Source organism: Aotus nancymaae, unplaced genomic scaffold (assembly GCF_030222135.1).
Source record: "Aotus nancymaae isolate 86718 unplaced genomic scaffold, 86718_ANA_hifiasm-v0.15.2.pri h1tg000040l, whole genome shotgun sequence".
Taxonomy (NCBI): Eukaryota; Metazoa; Chordata; class Mammalia; order Primates; family Aotidae; genus Aotus; species Aotus nancymaae.
Window position 1 is genome coordinate 51144877 of NW_026988454.1, and position 14679 is coordinate 51159555.

Below are 14679 nucleotides of genomic sequence, written 5' to 3' on the forward strand. Positions count from 1 at the left end.
AAGAAGTATATAAAAAGGATATAGTTTTGGATGGTAACAAATGCTGTAAAAAGTACTAAAGAAGGACAAGGTCTTCCTAGAAGCTTGGGCAGAGCTGTGGGTGCAGTTTTAGATATATTGGTCAAAGATAGTCTTTGAGGAGGTGGCATCTGAGCAAAATATGAATGATGTGAGATCAAGCCATATAAAAGTCTGAGGAAGTGCATTTCAGACGGAAGTGCAGCATGTGTGAAGAGCTGAGATGAGGAGGATCTTGGCACACTGGAAGCGTAGCAAGATGGCAGAATGGTCAGAGCACATCTAGCCAGCTATCGGAAATGAGTTGAGGATGGACACATAGGCAAGGCAGGGCACAGAGACCTTGTGACATCACAAGGCATTCTGATTTATTCTAAGTGTAATGGGAAGCCATTACGAAGGGCCTTTGAAAAAGAAAATTATATGTTCCAATTTTACAGTTTAGAAAGCTTGCTCTGTATGCAGAGAGGAGACTATGAGGAGAATCAGTGGAAGCAGGGATATGAGTCTTGCTGTAGACCAGGTGAGAGTTGACGGTGCCATATACTAGAGTGGACATGATAAATATGCTGAGAAGTGTGCAGATTTGGGATATATTTTGAAGACAGAGCCAAAAGGAGTTGTTGGTAGACTGAATATAGGAAAAAAGGAAAAAGAGGGAAATGAATGATGACTCCTAGGTTTTTTTACTGAACTGAATAAATGGCAGAGCCATGGACGTAGATGAGGAAAACTGGAGTAGGAGTACAGTGAGTGATTTCAGGGGAAGATGTCAAGAAGGACATAGTAAGAGTTGAAAACCTGTTAGGCATCTGGATGGAGATTATTGTGAATGGCTGGAGAAGCAGAGGATATCACCAGTAATTGGAGAAAAAGAATTATTTTGCCTACATGATTTGTAAGTATATTTAAAAGCCAGTTCATTCGATGTAACAACCTAAGGAGGGAGAATACACAGAGAAAAGGAGAGGACCAAGGACATACCCTTCCACATGTAGAGACTGAGAAGAAAAAGGACTAAAAAAAGAGATGAGAAATAGCTGCCTATAAAATAGGGGGGACAAATGGAGAATGTAGGGTTCCAAAGGCACAAGTCATAGGGCCCAGACTTTGAGCCCTGGCTTCCTCATCTGTAAAATAGTACTTTCCTGTTAGAATTTGTAGGGATTCTCTTTCTTCCTGTCTGCTTGGAAAGATGGCGTCCCACAAGGAAGGCACTGGCTCTACTGCCACCTCTTCTAGTTCCACCACCAGTGCAGCAGGGAAAGGCAAAGGCAAAGGTGGCTCCAGAGATTCAGCCATGAAGCAAGTGCAGATAGACAGCCTTGTGGTATTAAAGATAATCAAACATTATCAAGAAGGACAAAGAACTGAAGTTGTTCAAGGAGCGCTTTTGGACCTGGTTGTAGAAGATCGGCTTGAACTAACTGCTTTCCTTTCCCTCAGCACACAGAATATGATGCTGACTTTGACGAAGTCCAGTATCAGATGGAAATGATGCAGAGCCTTTGCCATGTAAACACTGATCATCTTCATGTAGGCTGGTACCAGTCCACATTCTATGGTTCATTCATTACCTGGGTGCTCCTGGACTCTCAGTTCAGTTACCAGCATGCCATTGAAGAATCTGTTTTTCTCATTTATGATCCCATAAAAACTGCCCAAGGGTCTCTCTCACTAAAGGCATACAAACTGACTCCTAAACTGATGGAAGTTTGTAAAGAGAAGGAATATTCCCCTGAAGTACTGAAAAAGGCAGTATCACCTCTGAGTACATGTTTGAAGAAGTGTTGATTGTAATTAAAATTCAAATCTGATCAATGTCCTAATGTGGGAACTTGAAAAGAAGTCAGCTTAGCAGATAAACATGAATTCTTCAGTCTCGGCAGCAGCAATCATTTGGGGAAGAATCTACAGTTGCTGATGGACAGAGTGGATAAAATGAGGCAAGATATAGTTAAATACAACACACACATGAGGAGTATTAGTAAACAGCAGCAGCAGAAACATCAGTATCAGCAGCGTCACCAGCAGGAGAATATGTAGCACCAGAGCCAAGGAGAATCCCCGCTCCCAGAAAAGGACCTATCCAAACTCTTCAAACAGCCACAGCCCCCTGTCAGGATGGACTCACTGCTCATTGCACGGCAGATAAACTCTTACTGCCAGAACATCAAGGAGTTCACTGCCCAAAACTTAGGCAAGTTCTTCATGGTTCAGGCTCTTCAAGAATACAACAACTAAGAAAAGGAATTTTCCAGAAAAGAAGTTAACATGAACACTTGAAATCATACCAGGGCAACTCTTGGAAGAAATATATGTGCATATTGAAAAGCAGAGAAGTTTTCTTTAATGTCATTACTGATTTTGGCTATAACACTGTCTTTCTAGATATAATAAAAGAAAAGAAAATCTTGAAAAAAAGAGTTTGTAGGGATTAAATAAGATTATGTATGTGAGGTCCTAGAAGAAAATCTGGCCATAATAAATATGCAATAATCTCTAATAGTTGGCAAAATTTTCAATGTTCCTTATGTGCATGACTGCTATGGTTTAAATGCTTTTTTGCTTTCCAAAATTTTTATGGAAACTTAATCCTTAATACAACAGTACTGGTAGATGAGGCCTTTGAGAGGTGACTAAGTCATGAGGACTCCGCCCTCATGAATTGGACTAGGTGCCCTTATAAAAGGGATTGACAGATGATGTCCATTTAGGAGCAGCTCAGGATTGGGGCTCCCAGCGAAAGCATGGAGGGTGAGTGGATGTCGCATTTCCAGATGGATTTTTATTGCCCACAGAGCAGGAGATTTCCAGGCCGAGGAGCCCCACGGGTCGCCAGTGTGGCTGTTTTGGCTGGCGCGGCTGTTTCGGCCAGCATGGCTGTTTTGGCCGGCGCTCCAGCGCAGCTGTTCTCTGTACAAAAAAAACGGGTCCGGGCACCATTTTAGCTGGTGATTGGAGCTCCAGGAAGACAGAATGGCCCATTCAACTGATAGACAAGGGGACTGAAACAGGGACCGAGGCCAGGAGATTCCCAGGCAAAAACGCGCCACGAATCTCAGTGTGGCTATTTCAGCTGGTGCAGTGGGTCGCCACATGGGAAATCACACAGATCCCGGTGCCTTTATAACAGCCGACTGGAACACCTGGGAGACAGTTGACTGCTCAACTAAAAAAAAAAAAAAAAAGCTCTGAGGCAGGGAGCCAGGTGATCGGGCTCAGCTGGTCCCACCCCCACAAAAAAACAGCAATCAGAAATGCTCTGGATTGAGAGTTTCACAGTAAGCACAGCTGAACCTGGGATGGTCCAGCTCTGCGCGCAAGAGGCGTCTGCCATTACCAAGAAGCTCCACCACTACAGAGGTAGTCCACCATTGCTGAGGCAGCCTGCTGTGGCCGAGGCAGCCCGCCATTGCTGAGGCAGCCCACCATTACAGAGAGAGTCCGCCATTACAGAGGTGGGCTGCTATTACTGACACAGTTCTAACTACACCCATATAAACAGGAATGCAGGGAAGTTCACACAGCAGCTGGGCAGAGACCACAGCAGCTCAGCAAAGCCTCTGCAGGCAAACAGTGACAAGGCTGCCTCCTCGCTGGGCAAGGCAGCCCTGAAAAAAGGCAGCAGCACAACAGAAACTCAAAAATAAAGCCCTAAATCCCCGGGACAGAGAACCTGGGAGAAAAAAAAAAGGAGTTTATGAGTTCTGCTGCAGCAGACTTAAATGTACTTGCCCAGCAGCTCTGAATGAACAACGGAGCTCACAGCTTAGCACTTGAGCTCCTATAAAGGACAGACTGTCTCCTCAAGCAGTTCCCTGACCCCTGTATATCCAAAGAATCACCTCATAAAGGAGAGCTCAGACTGACATCAGGCAGGTATCCTTCAGGGACAAAAATAGCAGAAGAAGAAACTGGCAGCAACCCTTACTGTTCTGCAGCTGCTGCATGTGATCCCGAGGCAAGCAGGGCCTGGAGTGGACCTCAGCAGTACTACAACAGAGGGTCCTGACTGTTAGAAGGAAAACTAAGAAACAGAAAGAAATAACTTCAACATCAACAAACTGGACGTCCACTCAGAGACCCAATCTGAAAGTCAACAACTACAAAGACAACAGGAAGATAAATACACAAAGAGGGGAAGAAACCAGCACAAAAAGGATGAAAACACCTGAAACTAGAATGCCTCTCTTCCTACAAGGGATCACAACTCCTCACCAGCAAGGAAACAAGGCTGGATGGAGAATGACTGTGATGAATTGACAGAATCAGGCTTCACAAGGTGGGTAATAAAAAACTTCTGTGAGCTAAAAGAACACGTTCTAACCCAATGCAAAGAAACTCAGAACGTTGAAAAAAGATTTGACGAAATGCTAATGAGAATAAACAACTTAGAGAGGAATATAAGTGAATTGATGGAGCTGAAAAACACAACACGAGAACTTCGTGAAGCATACACAAGTTTCAACAGCTGTACTGACCAAGCAGAAGAAAGGATATCAGAGGTCACAGATCAACTCAATGAAATAAAACGAGAAGGGAAGATTAGAGAAAAAAGGTAAAAAGGACTGAACAAAGTCTCCAAGAAATATCGGACTATGTGAAAAGACCTAATCTACGTTTGATAGGTGTACCTGAATGTGACAGAGAGAATTAATCTAAGCTGGAAAATACTCTTCAGGATATTATCCAGGAAAACTTCCCCAACCTAGCAAGGCGGGCCAATATTCAAGTCCAGGAAATACAGAGAACACCACAAAGATATTCCTCAAGAAGAGCAACCCCAAGACACATAATCGTCAGATTCACCAAGGTTGAAATGAAGGAGAAAATGCTAAGGGCAGCCAGAGAGAAAGGCTGGGTTACCCACAAAGGGAAGCCCATCAGACTCACAGCAGATCTCTCAGTAGAAACCCTACAAGCCAGAAGAGAGTGGGGGCCAATATTCAACATCCTTAAAGAAAAGAAATTTTAACCTAGAATTTCATATCCAGCCAAACTAAGCTTCATAAGAGAAAGAAAAATAAAATCCTTTATTAACAAGCAAGTACTGAGAGATTTCATCACCACCAGGCCTGCTTTACAAGAGATCCTGAAAGAGGTGCTAAACATAGAAAGGAACAACCAGTACCAGCCACTCCAAAAACATACCAAATGGTAAACAGCATCAACACAATGAAGAAACCAACTAATGGGCAAAACAGGCATCTAGCATCAAAATGGTAGGATCAAATTCACACATAACAATATTAACCCTAAATGTAAATGGGCTAAATGCCCCAATCAAAAGACACAGACTGGCAAATTCGATAAAAAGCCGAAAGTCATTGGCGTGCTGTATCCAGGAAATCCATCTCACATTCAAGGATACACAAAAGCTCAAAATAAAGGGATGGAGGAAGATTTACCAAGCAAATGGCGAGCAAAAAAAAAAGCAGAAGTTGCAATTCTCATCTCTGATAAAATAGACTTTAAAGCAACAAAGATCAAAAGAGACAAAGAAGGACATTACATAATGGCAAAAGGATCAATGCAATAAGAAGAGCTAACCATCCTAAATATATATGCACCCAATACAGGAGCAACCAGATATATAAGGCAAGTTCTTAATGACTTACAGACTTAGACTCCCATACAATAATAGTGGAAGACTTTAACATCCCATTGTCAATATTAGACAGGTCAACGAGACAGAAAATTAACAAGGATATCCAGGACTTGAACTCAGACCTGGACCAAGCAAACCTAATAGACATTTACAGAACTCTCCACCCCAAATCCACTGAATATACATTCTTCTCAGCACCACATCGCACCTACTCTAAAATTGACCACATAATTGGAAGTAAATCACTCCTCAGCAAATGCAAAAGAATGGAAATCATAACAGTCTCTCAGATCACAGTGCAATCAAGTTAGAACTCAGAATTCAGAAACTAACTCAGAACTGCACAGCTTCATGGACACTGAACAACTGGCTCTTGAATGTTGACTGGATAAACAATGAAAGGAAGGCAGAAATAAAGATGTTCTTTGAAACCAATGAGAATAAAGACACAATATACCAGAATCTCTGAGACACATTTAAAGCAGTCTCTAGAGGAAAATATATAGCAATAAATGCCCACATGAGAAGCAAGGAGAGATCTAAAATTGACACCCTATTGTCAAAATTGAAAGAGCTAGAGAAGCAAGATCCAAAAAACTCAAAACCTAGCAGAAGACAAGAAATAACTAAGATCAGAGCAGAACCGAAGGAGATAGAGACAAAAAAAAACCTTCAAAAAAATCAATAAATCCAGGAGCTGGTTTTTCAAAAAGATCAATAAAATAGACAGACCACTAGTCAGATTAATAAAAAAGAAAAGAGAGAAGAATCAAATAGATGCAATAAAAAACGAGAAAGGGGATATCACCACAGATTCCACAGAAATACAAACCATCATCCGAGATTATTACAAACAACTCTATGCACATAAACTAGTAAACCTGGAAGAAATGGATAAATTCCTGGACACCTGCATCCTCTGAAGCCTAAACCAGGAAGAAGTTGAAACCCTGAATAGACCAATAACAAGGTCTGAAGTTGAGGCAGCAATTAAGAGCCTACCACCCAAAAAAGCCCAGGTCCAGATGGGTTCACAGCTGAATTCTACCAGACATACAAAGAGGAGCTGGTACCATTCCTTCTGAAACTATTCCAAACAATCCAAAAAGAGGGAATCCTTCCCAAATCATTTCATGAGACCAACATCATCCTGATACCAAAACCCAGCAGATACTCAGCAAGAAAAGAAAACTTCAGGCCAATATCCATGATGAACATAGATGCAAAAATCTTCAATAAAATACTGGCAAACCGATTGCAACAGCACATCAAAAAGCTTATCCACCATGATCAAGTAGGATTCATCCCAGGGATGCAAGGCTGGTTCAACATACGCAAGTCTGTAAGTGTAATTCACCACATAAACAGAACCGAAGACAAAAACCACATGATTATCTCAATTGATGCAGAGAAGGCCTTTGACAAAATTCAACAGCTCTTTATGCTAAAATCCCTCAATAAGCTAGGTATTCATGGAATGTATCTCAAAATAATAAAAGCTATTTACGACAAACCAACAGCCAATATCATACTGAATGGGCAAAAACTGGAAGCATTCCCTTTGAAATCTGGCACTAGACAAGGATGCCCTCTCTCACCACTCCTATTCAATATAGTACTGGAAGTTCTAGCCAGAGCAATCAGGCAAGAAAAAGAAATAAAGAGCATTCAAATAGGAAAGGAGGAAGTCAAATTGTCTCTATTTGCAGGCAACATGATTGTATATCTAGAAGACCCCATCATCTCAGCCCAAAATCTTCTGAAACTGATAAGCAACTTCAGCAAAGTCTCAGGATACAAAATCAATGTGCAAAAATCACAAGCATTCCTATACACCAATAACAGATTTAAAGAGAGCCACATCAAGAATGAACTGCCATTCACAATTGCTACAAAGAGAATAAAATACCTGGGAATACAACTAACAAAGGATGTAAAGGACCTCTTCAAGGAGAACAGCAAACCACTGCTCAATAAAATAAGAGAGGACACAAACAGATGGAGAAACATTCCATGTTCAGGGTTAAGAAGAATCAATATCGTGAAAATGGCCATACTGCCCAAAGTAATTTACAGATTCAATGCTATCCCCATCAAGCTACCAATGACCTTCTTCACAGAACTGGAAAAAACCACCTTAAACTTCATATGGAACCAAAAGAGAGCTGGCATAGCCAAGTCAATTCTAAGCAAAAAGAACAAAGTGGGAGGCATCACACTACTGGACTTCAAACTATACTACAAGGCTACAGTAATCAAAACGGCATGGTACTGGTACCAAAACAGAGATATAGACCAATGGAACAGAACAGAGGCCTCGGAGGCAACATAACACATCCACAACCATCCGATTATGACAAACCTGACAAAAACAAGCAATGGGGAAAGGATTCCCTGTTTAATAAATGGTGTTGGGAAAACTGGCTAGCCATGTGCAGAAAGCAGAAACTGGACCCCTTCCTGACACCTTACATTAAAATTAACTCCAAATGGATTAAAGACTTAAACGTAAGTCCTAACACCATAAAAACCCTAGAAGAAAACCTAGGCAAAACCATTCAGGACATAGGCATAGGCAAGGACTTCATGACCAAAATACCAAAAGCATTGGCAACAAAAGCCAAAATAGACAAATGGGACCTAATCAAACTCCACAGCTTCTGCACAGCAAAAGAAACAGTCATTACAGTGAATCGCAACCAACAGAATGGCAAAAAAATTTTGCATACTACCCATCTGACAAAGGGCCGATATCCAGAATCTACAAAGAACTAAAACAGATTTACAAGAAAAAAACAAACAAGCCCATTCAAAAGTGGGCAAATGACATGAACAGACACTTTACAAAAAAAGACATACATGAGGCCAACAAACATATGAAAAAATGCTCATCATCACTGGTCATTAGAGAAATGCAAATCAAAACCACATTGAGATACCATCTCCCGCCAGTTAGAATGGCAATCATTAAAAAATCTGGAGACAACAGATGCTGGAGAGGATGTGGAGAAATAGGAACACTTTTACACTGTTGGTGGGAGTGTAAATTAGTTCAACCATTGTGGTAGACAGTGTGGTGATTCCTCAAGGGTCTAGAAAGAGAAATTCCATTTGATCCAGCAATCCCATTACTGGGTATATATCCAAAGGATTATAAATCGTTCTACTATAAGGACACATGCACACAAATGTTCATTGCAACACTGTTTATAAGAGCAAAGACTGGACCCAACCCAAATGCCCATCGATGATAGACTGGACAGGAAAAATGTGGCACATATACACCATGGAATAGTACGCAGCCATGAAAAACGATGAGTTCGTGTCCTTTGTAGGGACATGGATGAACCTGGAAACCATCATTCTCAGCAAACTGACACAAAAACAGAAAATCAAACACTGCATGTTCTCACTCATAGGCGGGTGTCAAACAATGAGAACACATGGACATAGGGAGGGGAGTATCACACACTGGGGTCTGTTGGGGGAAATATGGGAGGGACAGCAGGGGGTGGGGAGTTGGGGAGGGATAGCATGGGGAGAAATGCCAGATATAGGTGATGGGAGGAAGGCAGCAAATCACACTGCCATGTGTGTACCTAAGCAACAATCTTGCATGTTCTTCACATGTACCCCAAAACCTAAAATGCAATAAAAAATAAATAAATAATAAATAAAAATAAAAGGGATTGACAGAGGGAGTTTGCTCCTCTTTTGTTCTTCTGCTTTCTGGCCATATGAAGACACAGCATTCCTCTCTTCAAGAGAACACGGTGTTCAAGGCACCATCTTGAAGCAGAGGCCGCATCTTCACTGGACAATCAAACTGCTAGCACCTTGATCTTGGATTTCCCAGCCTTCAGAACCATGAGAAATAAACATCTGCTCTTTATAAATTACCTAGTCTCAGGTATTTTGTTATAGCAGCACAAACAGATAATAACCATTAGGTTATTTTTACATTTGAGTTAACATACGCAAAGATGAATAATTCACATATATCTAAAAACAGAATTATCTACTTATATATAAACACTATCAACATCCATATGTGAACAAAAGTTAATACCATCATAGTTAAACATTATATAAAGAAGCAATAATAGCACCCATGCTAGACAACAGATAATAGGTAACTGACCTTCTTCATTTTTGAGTGGTATGTGTGTATGTATGTATGTGTATTCAAAATGACATATAATGACTAAGTCTAAAAAAATTATTTTCTAGACCATCTTGGAAGAAATCCACCTAAAAAAGAGAGTTGTGTGTATAGCGGTTGAGGAGGAGGGAATAAAATGAGCACATTGAGTGCTTTCTATGTGTCATCTAGTACAACAGATGATTTTAATTTTACTTAATTTACTCTTCATAGAAACATCATAAGAAAATATTAATAAGTTCAATTTACTAATGGCTGTTCTAAACAAAATAAAAATTTTTAGTAAAAGTAATAATCAATTAGAAATTTTAATTGATCTTATTTTGCCCTCTTGATTTAAAAAATATTAATCATAACAGCCACTATTTATTAAAGTGTGTATTATGAGTATCTATTATGCTCAAGGCACTGTAACTCATAGTTTATATACCATTTTTTCATTTTCAAAACAATACAACAAAAGGATGGGTGTTATTACAACCATTTTATAGAAGATATACTTGGGGCTCAAGAGTTTATGTAAATTGCTTTAAAAATATAGCTAGTAAGTCACAAAACAAGAATGTGGGCCCTGATATTTCTCATTAAAAAGCCCTCATTCCATTTACTATGTCAAGCCATCACCGTAATACTTTGACAAATTAGTCTCCATGTTCAATATTCCTTATGTTTTCATTTATATTTATCAACAAATATTTTCTGTCTAAACAGGTCATTTCAAAATATATAAGGGTAAGCAAGGTCACATCAAATTCTATGTTACCTTACACATTTATGAGATTTATAAATCTCTTACAAGATTGAAGCCAAACTTAAAACCAAAACCAAAACACTCCCAGAATTACTGAGTCTAATGCTTACCAGGAAACAATTTGCTTCCAACTCTTAAAACATACAATATAACAGGCACTGTTAGTTGTATAAATAGTCAGTGGAAGCAGCCAGGTTGTCTGATAGCCAACAAGAGAAATAAATCCACTCCATGACATAGTTAACACAAAGCTATAGTAATATGTGGTTCTGGACATTTGAAATGAGGCCAACTGGTTATCCAAAGAACACAGGATGGTGATGGTAGACTTTGCAATTACCATAAATTGTCACTGAATGTTCAAGGCCCTGTACAGAATGAAATAAAAAAACAAAGAAATCAAGCAAAAGCAATCTCTGAATTGATAGAGATTGCTATTGAATGACTTAGAACTATATTCACTGTTCACGCTTTTCCAGTAATTTTTCCTAATTTTATCTGAAATTGACTAAACAATTTATATTTACATAACCCTCCTCCAATTTTGAACTAGAAACATGTATTACCCTTTGGAATGATCTTGTACACACTTCTTTCATTGTGCAGTATGGGCTGCCCAGTGTTTTGTTTTGTTTTCAATAAAATATCTGCTGAAATGCCTCTGTGCAAGAGGGCAGGGAGGGGACTGTATAAGAAAAATACGTGTAATAAAAGATGAGTTGGAATAAGGCTAACAAACAGAGACCAAGATTCTTATCATTTTTAACTTTGTACTACCTGTAAAGAAAGAAATACTCATAATTTATTAACAACAGCATCTCATTTTTTAAAACTTTTCAATTATTGTAAGCATACTTTATTGTCTAGTTCATATCCATATAAAATGTATAAAGAAAAGTTTCTTTTCAGAATGTTTTCAACCAAATGCATTCAAAATTCTTTATTAAGATATTCTCTTGAGGTCACTGAATCCATCACTGAAGATATAGAAAGAGGCAAGTAGGAGTACATATAATGCCTCTGCTTGACTAGAAACTAGCTGTCTGTCAATTGCTGAAACCATCTCATCACAAATTCAAACAAAGTAATGATCAATCCACACCCAAACAATATGGTTAATGAATGACTGCAGTGGTCAGGTTCAGACTATCTCATTCATTCAGCCAGCCTGGACTTAAGGTCTCCATGGGTCAGGCAGTATAATGGGGACAGAAAAATGGAACACATAGCTGCTGTCCTCAGGACTTATATGCCTAACAGAGAGAAAGATTTATCAACAACCCAAAATCAGATCAAGTTCTAACTGCTATATTTTACCTCTGTGCAAAGTTCTATGAATACTCAGAGAAGGTATATTACTCTGCTCGTACTGCCCTAACAAAATAATATAGACTGAGTAGATTAAAAAACAGAAATGTATTTTGTATTTTCTTACAGTTCTGGATTCTGGGAAGTCTAAGATCAAGGTGCTAGTCAATTTGGCTCCTGGGGAGGGCTCCCTTTCTGGTTTGTAGATGGCAACCTTCTTGCTCTATCTTCCCAAGACAAAGAGATCTCTTAGGGCACAAATCCCATCATTAGGGTCCTGCCCTCATAACTTCATCTACCCTAATTCCTCCCAAAGGCCCCATCTCTAAAGAGTTTCACATTGAGGGTTATGGTTTCAACATAAAAATTCGGGGAAAACACAACATTCAGTTCACAAAAAGAGGGAAGAATTGTCTGCTTAGTGCTGTAGAGAAGGGTATTATGGAAACAATATTTGAGCTTGGTTTCAAAGCAGGCATTGGAGGTCACCAGTGGAGGAGCTGGGAGGGCTTACCTTATAGAGTGAACAGCAGGGACAAAAACATAGAATGAGAAATAAATGTAACCATTTCAGCATATACAGAGTAAGGAGTGCCTTAGAGAAAGGAAAAAATGAGGCAGGAAAATTAGGATGAGAACTGATTTTAGGAACTCCCTAAACATAATGTTTATGAGCTTAAAATTTCTTTATATGGGCAGTGGGAAGCTTATGAAATTTTGTGTGTATGCACCTGTGTGTGTATATACGTTATAATAAAGTTTGTTGTTTGGATAACAGTTACATAAGTTCAATATCTAAAAACTGAGTTTTTAAAAGTTTCTATGTTAAAATAATTTTAAACCTATAGAAAGGTTGCAAGAATAGTACAAAGAACTTCTGTGTACTTTTTACCCAGATTTACCAATTATTACTCTGACATATTTATTATTCTCTATCTATGTATGCATATACTATTTATATACACATATGAATGTGTGTACCTATACACACATACACATAATCACATGTACATACATACATTTTTTTTTTAACTAGTTGAGAATGGGTTCACACATTAATCCCTTTATTTCTTAATAATTCATTGTGTATTTTACAGAAATAAAGATACTCTATGCCGGGCACAGTGGCTCACACTTGTAATCCTAGCACTTTGGGAGGCTGAAGTGGGTGGATCACCTGAGGTCAGGAGTTCAAGACCAGCCTATCCAACATAGTGAAACCCCATCTCTACTAAAAATACAAAAATTAGCTGGGCATGGTGGCATATGCCTGTAATCCCAACTACTCAGGAGGCTGAGGCAGGAGAATCGCTTGAAACTGGGAGGCACAGGCTGCAGTGAGCTGAGATAGTGCTATTGCTCTCCAGCCTGGGCAAAAAGAATGAAACTCCAAAAATAAAAATAAAAATAAAAAAAGGATACTCTATAGCCATGGTAGCCATGGTACAGTTACCAAACTCAGGACATTTAACACTGATATAATAATTTTATCTATTCCAATATGTCAATTGCTTTAGTGACCTATATAATTTGTCAATTTTTTTTTTTTTTTTTTTTTTTGGTATAGGACTTAATCCAGGATCTTGTATTGCATTTCATATTCTTGTTTCTTTTGTCTCCTTCAATCTGGAACAGTTCCTTGGCCTTTTTAAATTTTTTTTTATTTTTCAGGAAACTAACCTTTTTTTTTTTTTTTTTTAAATAATGAGGACTTTTGAAGCAACAATATGTTTTAAAATCTTTATTATTGAAAAATAACTAAGTTCTTCAAGAAAGAAATGGATAAGAGTATTAAATGAGGGGCAGAGTGGATCCTTGTGAGATCAAACCAGCTAAGGTGCTCCTGTTATGGGAGAGAAGGACACTTATGTGGGAAACTCAACAGGATTTAGTGCGGGTTGTGTGCAAAAAGAAAAAAGAAAAAGGAAAGTTTGATTCTAATTTGGGCCATTTAGTGGATAGTGATAAGGATTATAGGATAAGCAGCAGATTTTGTTTTAGTCTGATTCTAGGTTGAAGGAGGAAAACCAGTTTTGATTTTTGAATGTTAGGTAGATCTGTGCACCAGGCAGCTAGAAATAAGACATGGAGCTCAAGAGAGATAACTAGGATAGAGACAGATTACCTAACGGAGGATAAACTTAAACAGCCCAGCTTCTGCTTATCTTTCCATTTCCTAACTGAACTCTGAACATAGCAGATACTTAATAAAAATAATAGAAAGACAACCATCTCACAGTAGCCTAAGGACAAGGCAAAGGGTGGCACAGTTTCATTCTAGGCAGATGAGGGCTAGCGGGCCTCTGGGGATTCCCTGCAGAATTGAGGAACCACTGAGTCAGCCAACCAGAGCAGCTCCTCCCTGTGCTGGGAATCAGTGAAACAAGAATTAATAGGGCACCAGAAGCACACAATGCTTTGTACCAATGCCCCAAGCCCCAATCCAGAATTTCCAAACCCAAAAAGCTCTTCTAAACAAAAAGCATTTTGGTATCTTATTTGGCAGCAAAACCTGACCTGAAATGATGTGAGGCTATTGAGAGTTTATGTATCACACATACTGTAAATATTCACGTTTCACCGCATGGCTACTAATGTGTTTGATAACAAACGCTGCCTTAGAACCCACTAGGGATGGTAGCTTATTCATGGTAAATGCATTCTGGGATGGCACTCTATCTCCTATCTAAAATAAAATAAATAAATAAATCTAAATTTCAAACTCATGTGACTAAAAATTTCAGATGAGGAAATGTATTTGAAAAGTGGGCTAAATACTTTGCAACCCAGATTGATGCCTTTAAATGAATATTTTGCTCATGAAAATGT

The 14679-nt window shown here is 39.0% G+C and overlaps 1 protein-coding gene and 1 pseudogene across 1 annotated transcript in view; one reads left to right on the forward strand and one right to left on the reverse strand.

Annotated features, from left to right (window-relative positions):
- The window catches only part of DSE (dermatan sulfate epimerase), a 164590-nt gene that overhangs the window by 128537 nt on the left and 21374 nt on the right, over positions 1-14679 (reverse strand). The gene's annotated exons all lie outside the window — the stretch shown is intronic.
- Positions 1214-2262, forward strand: LOC105722738 (eukaryotic translation initiation factor 3 subunit H-like; annotated as a pseudogene).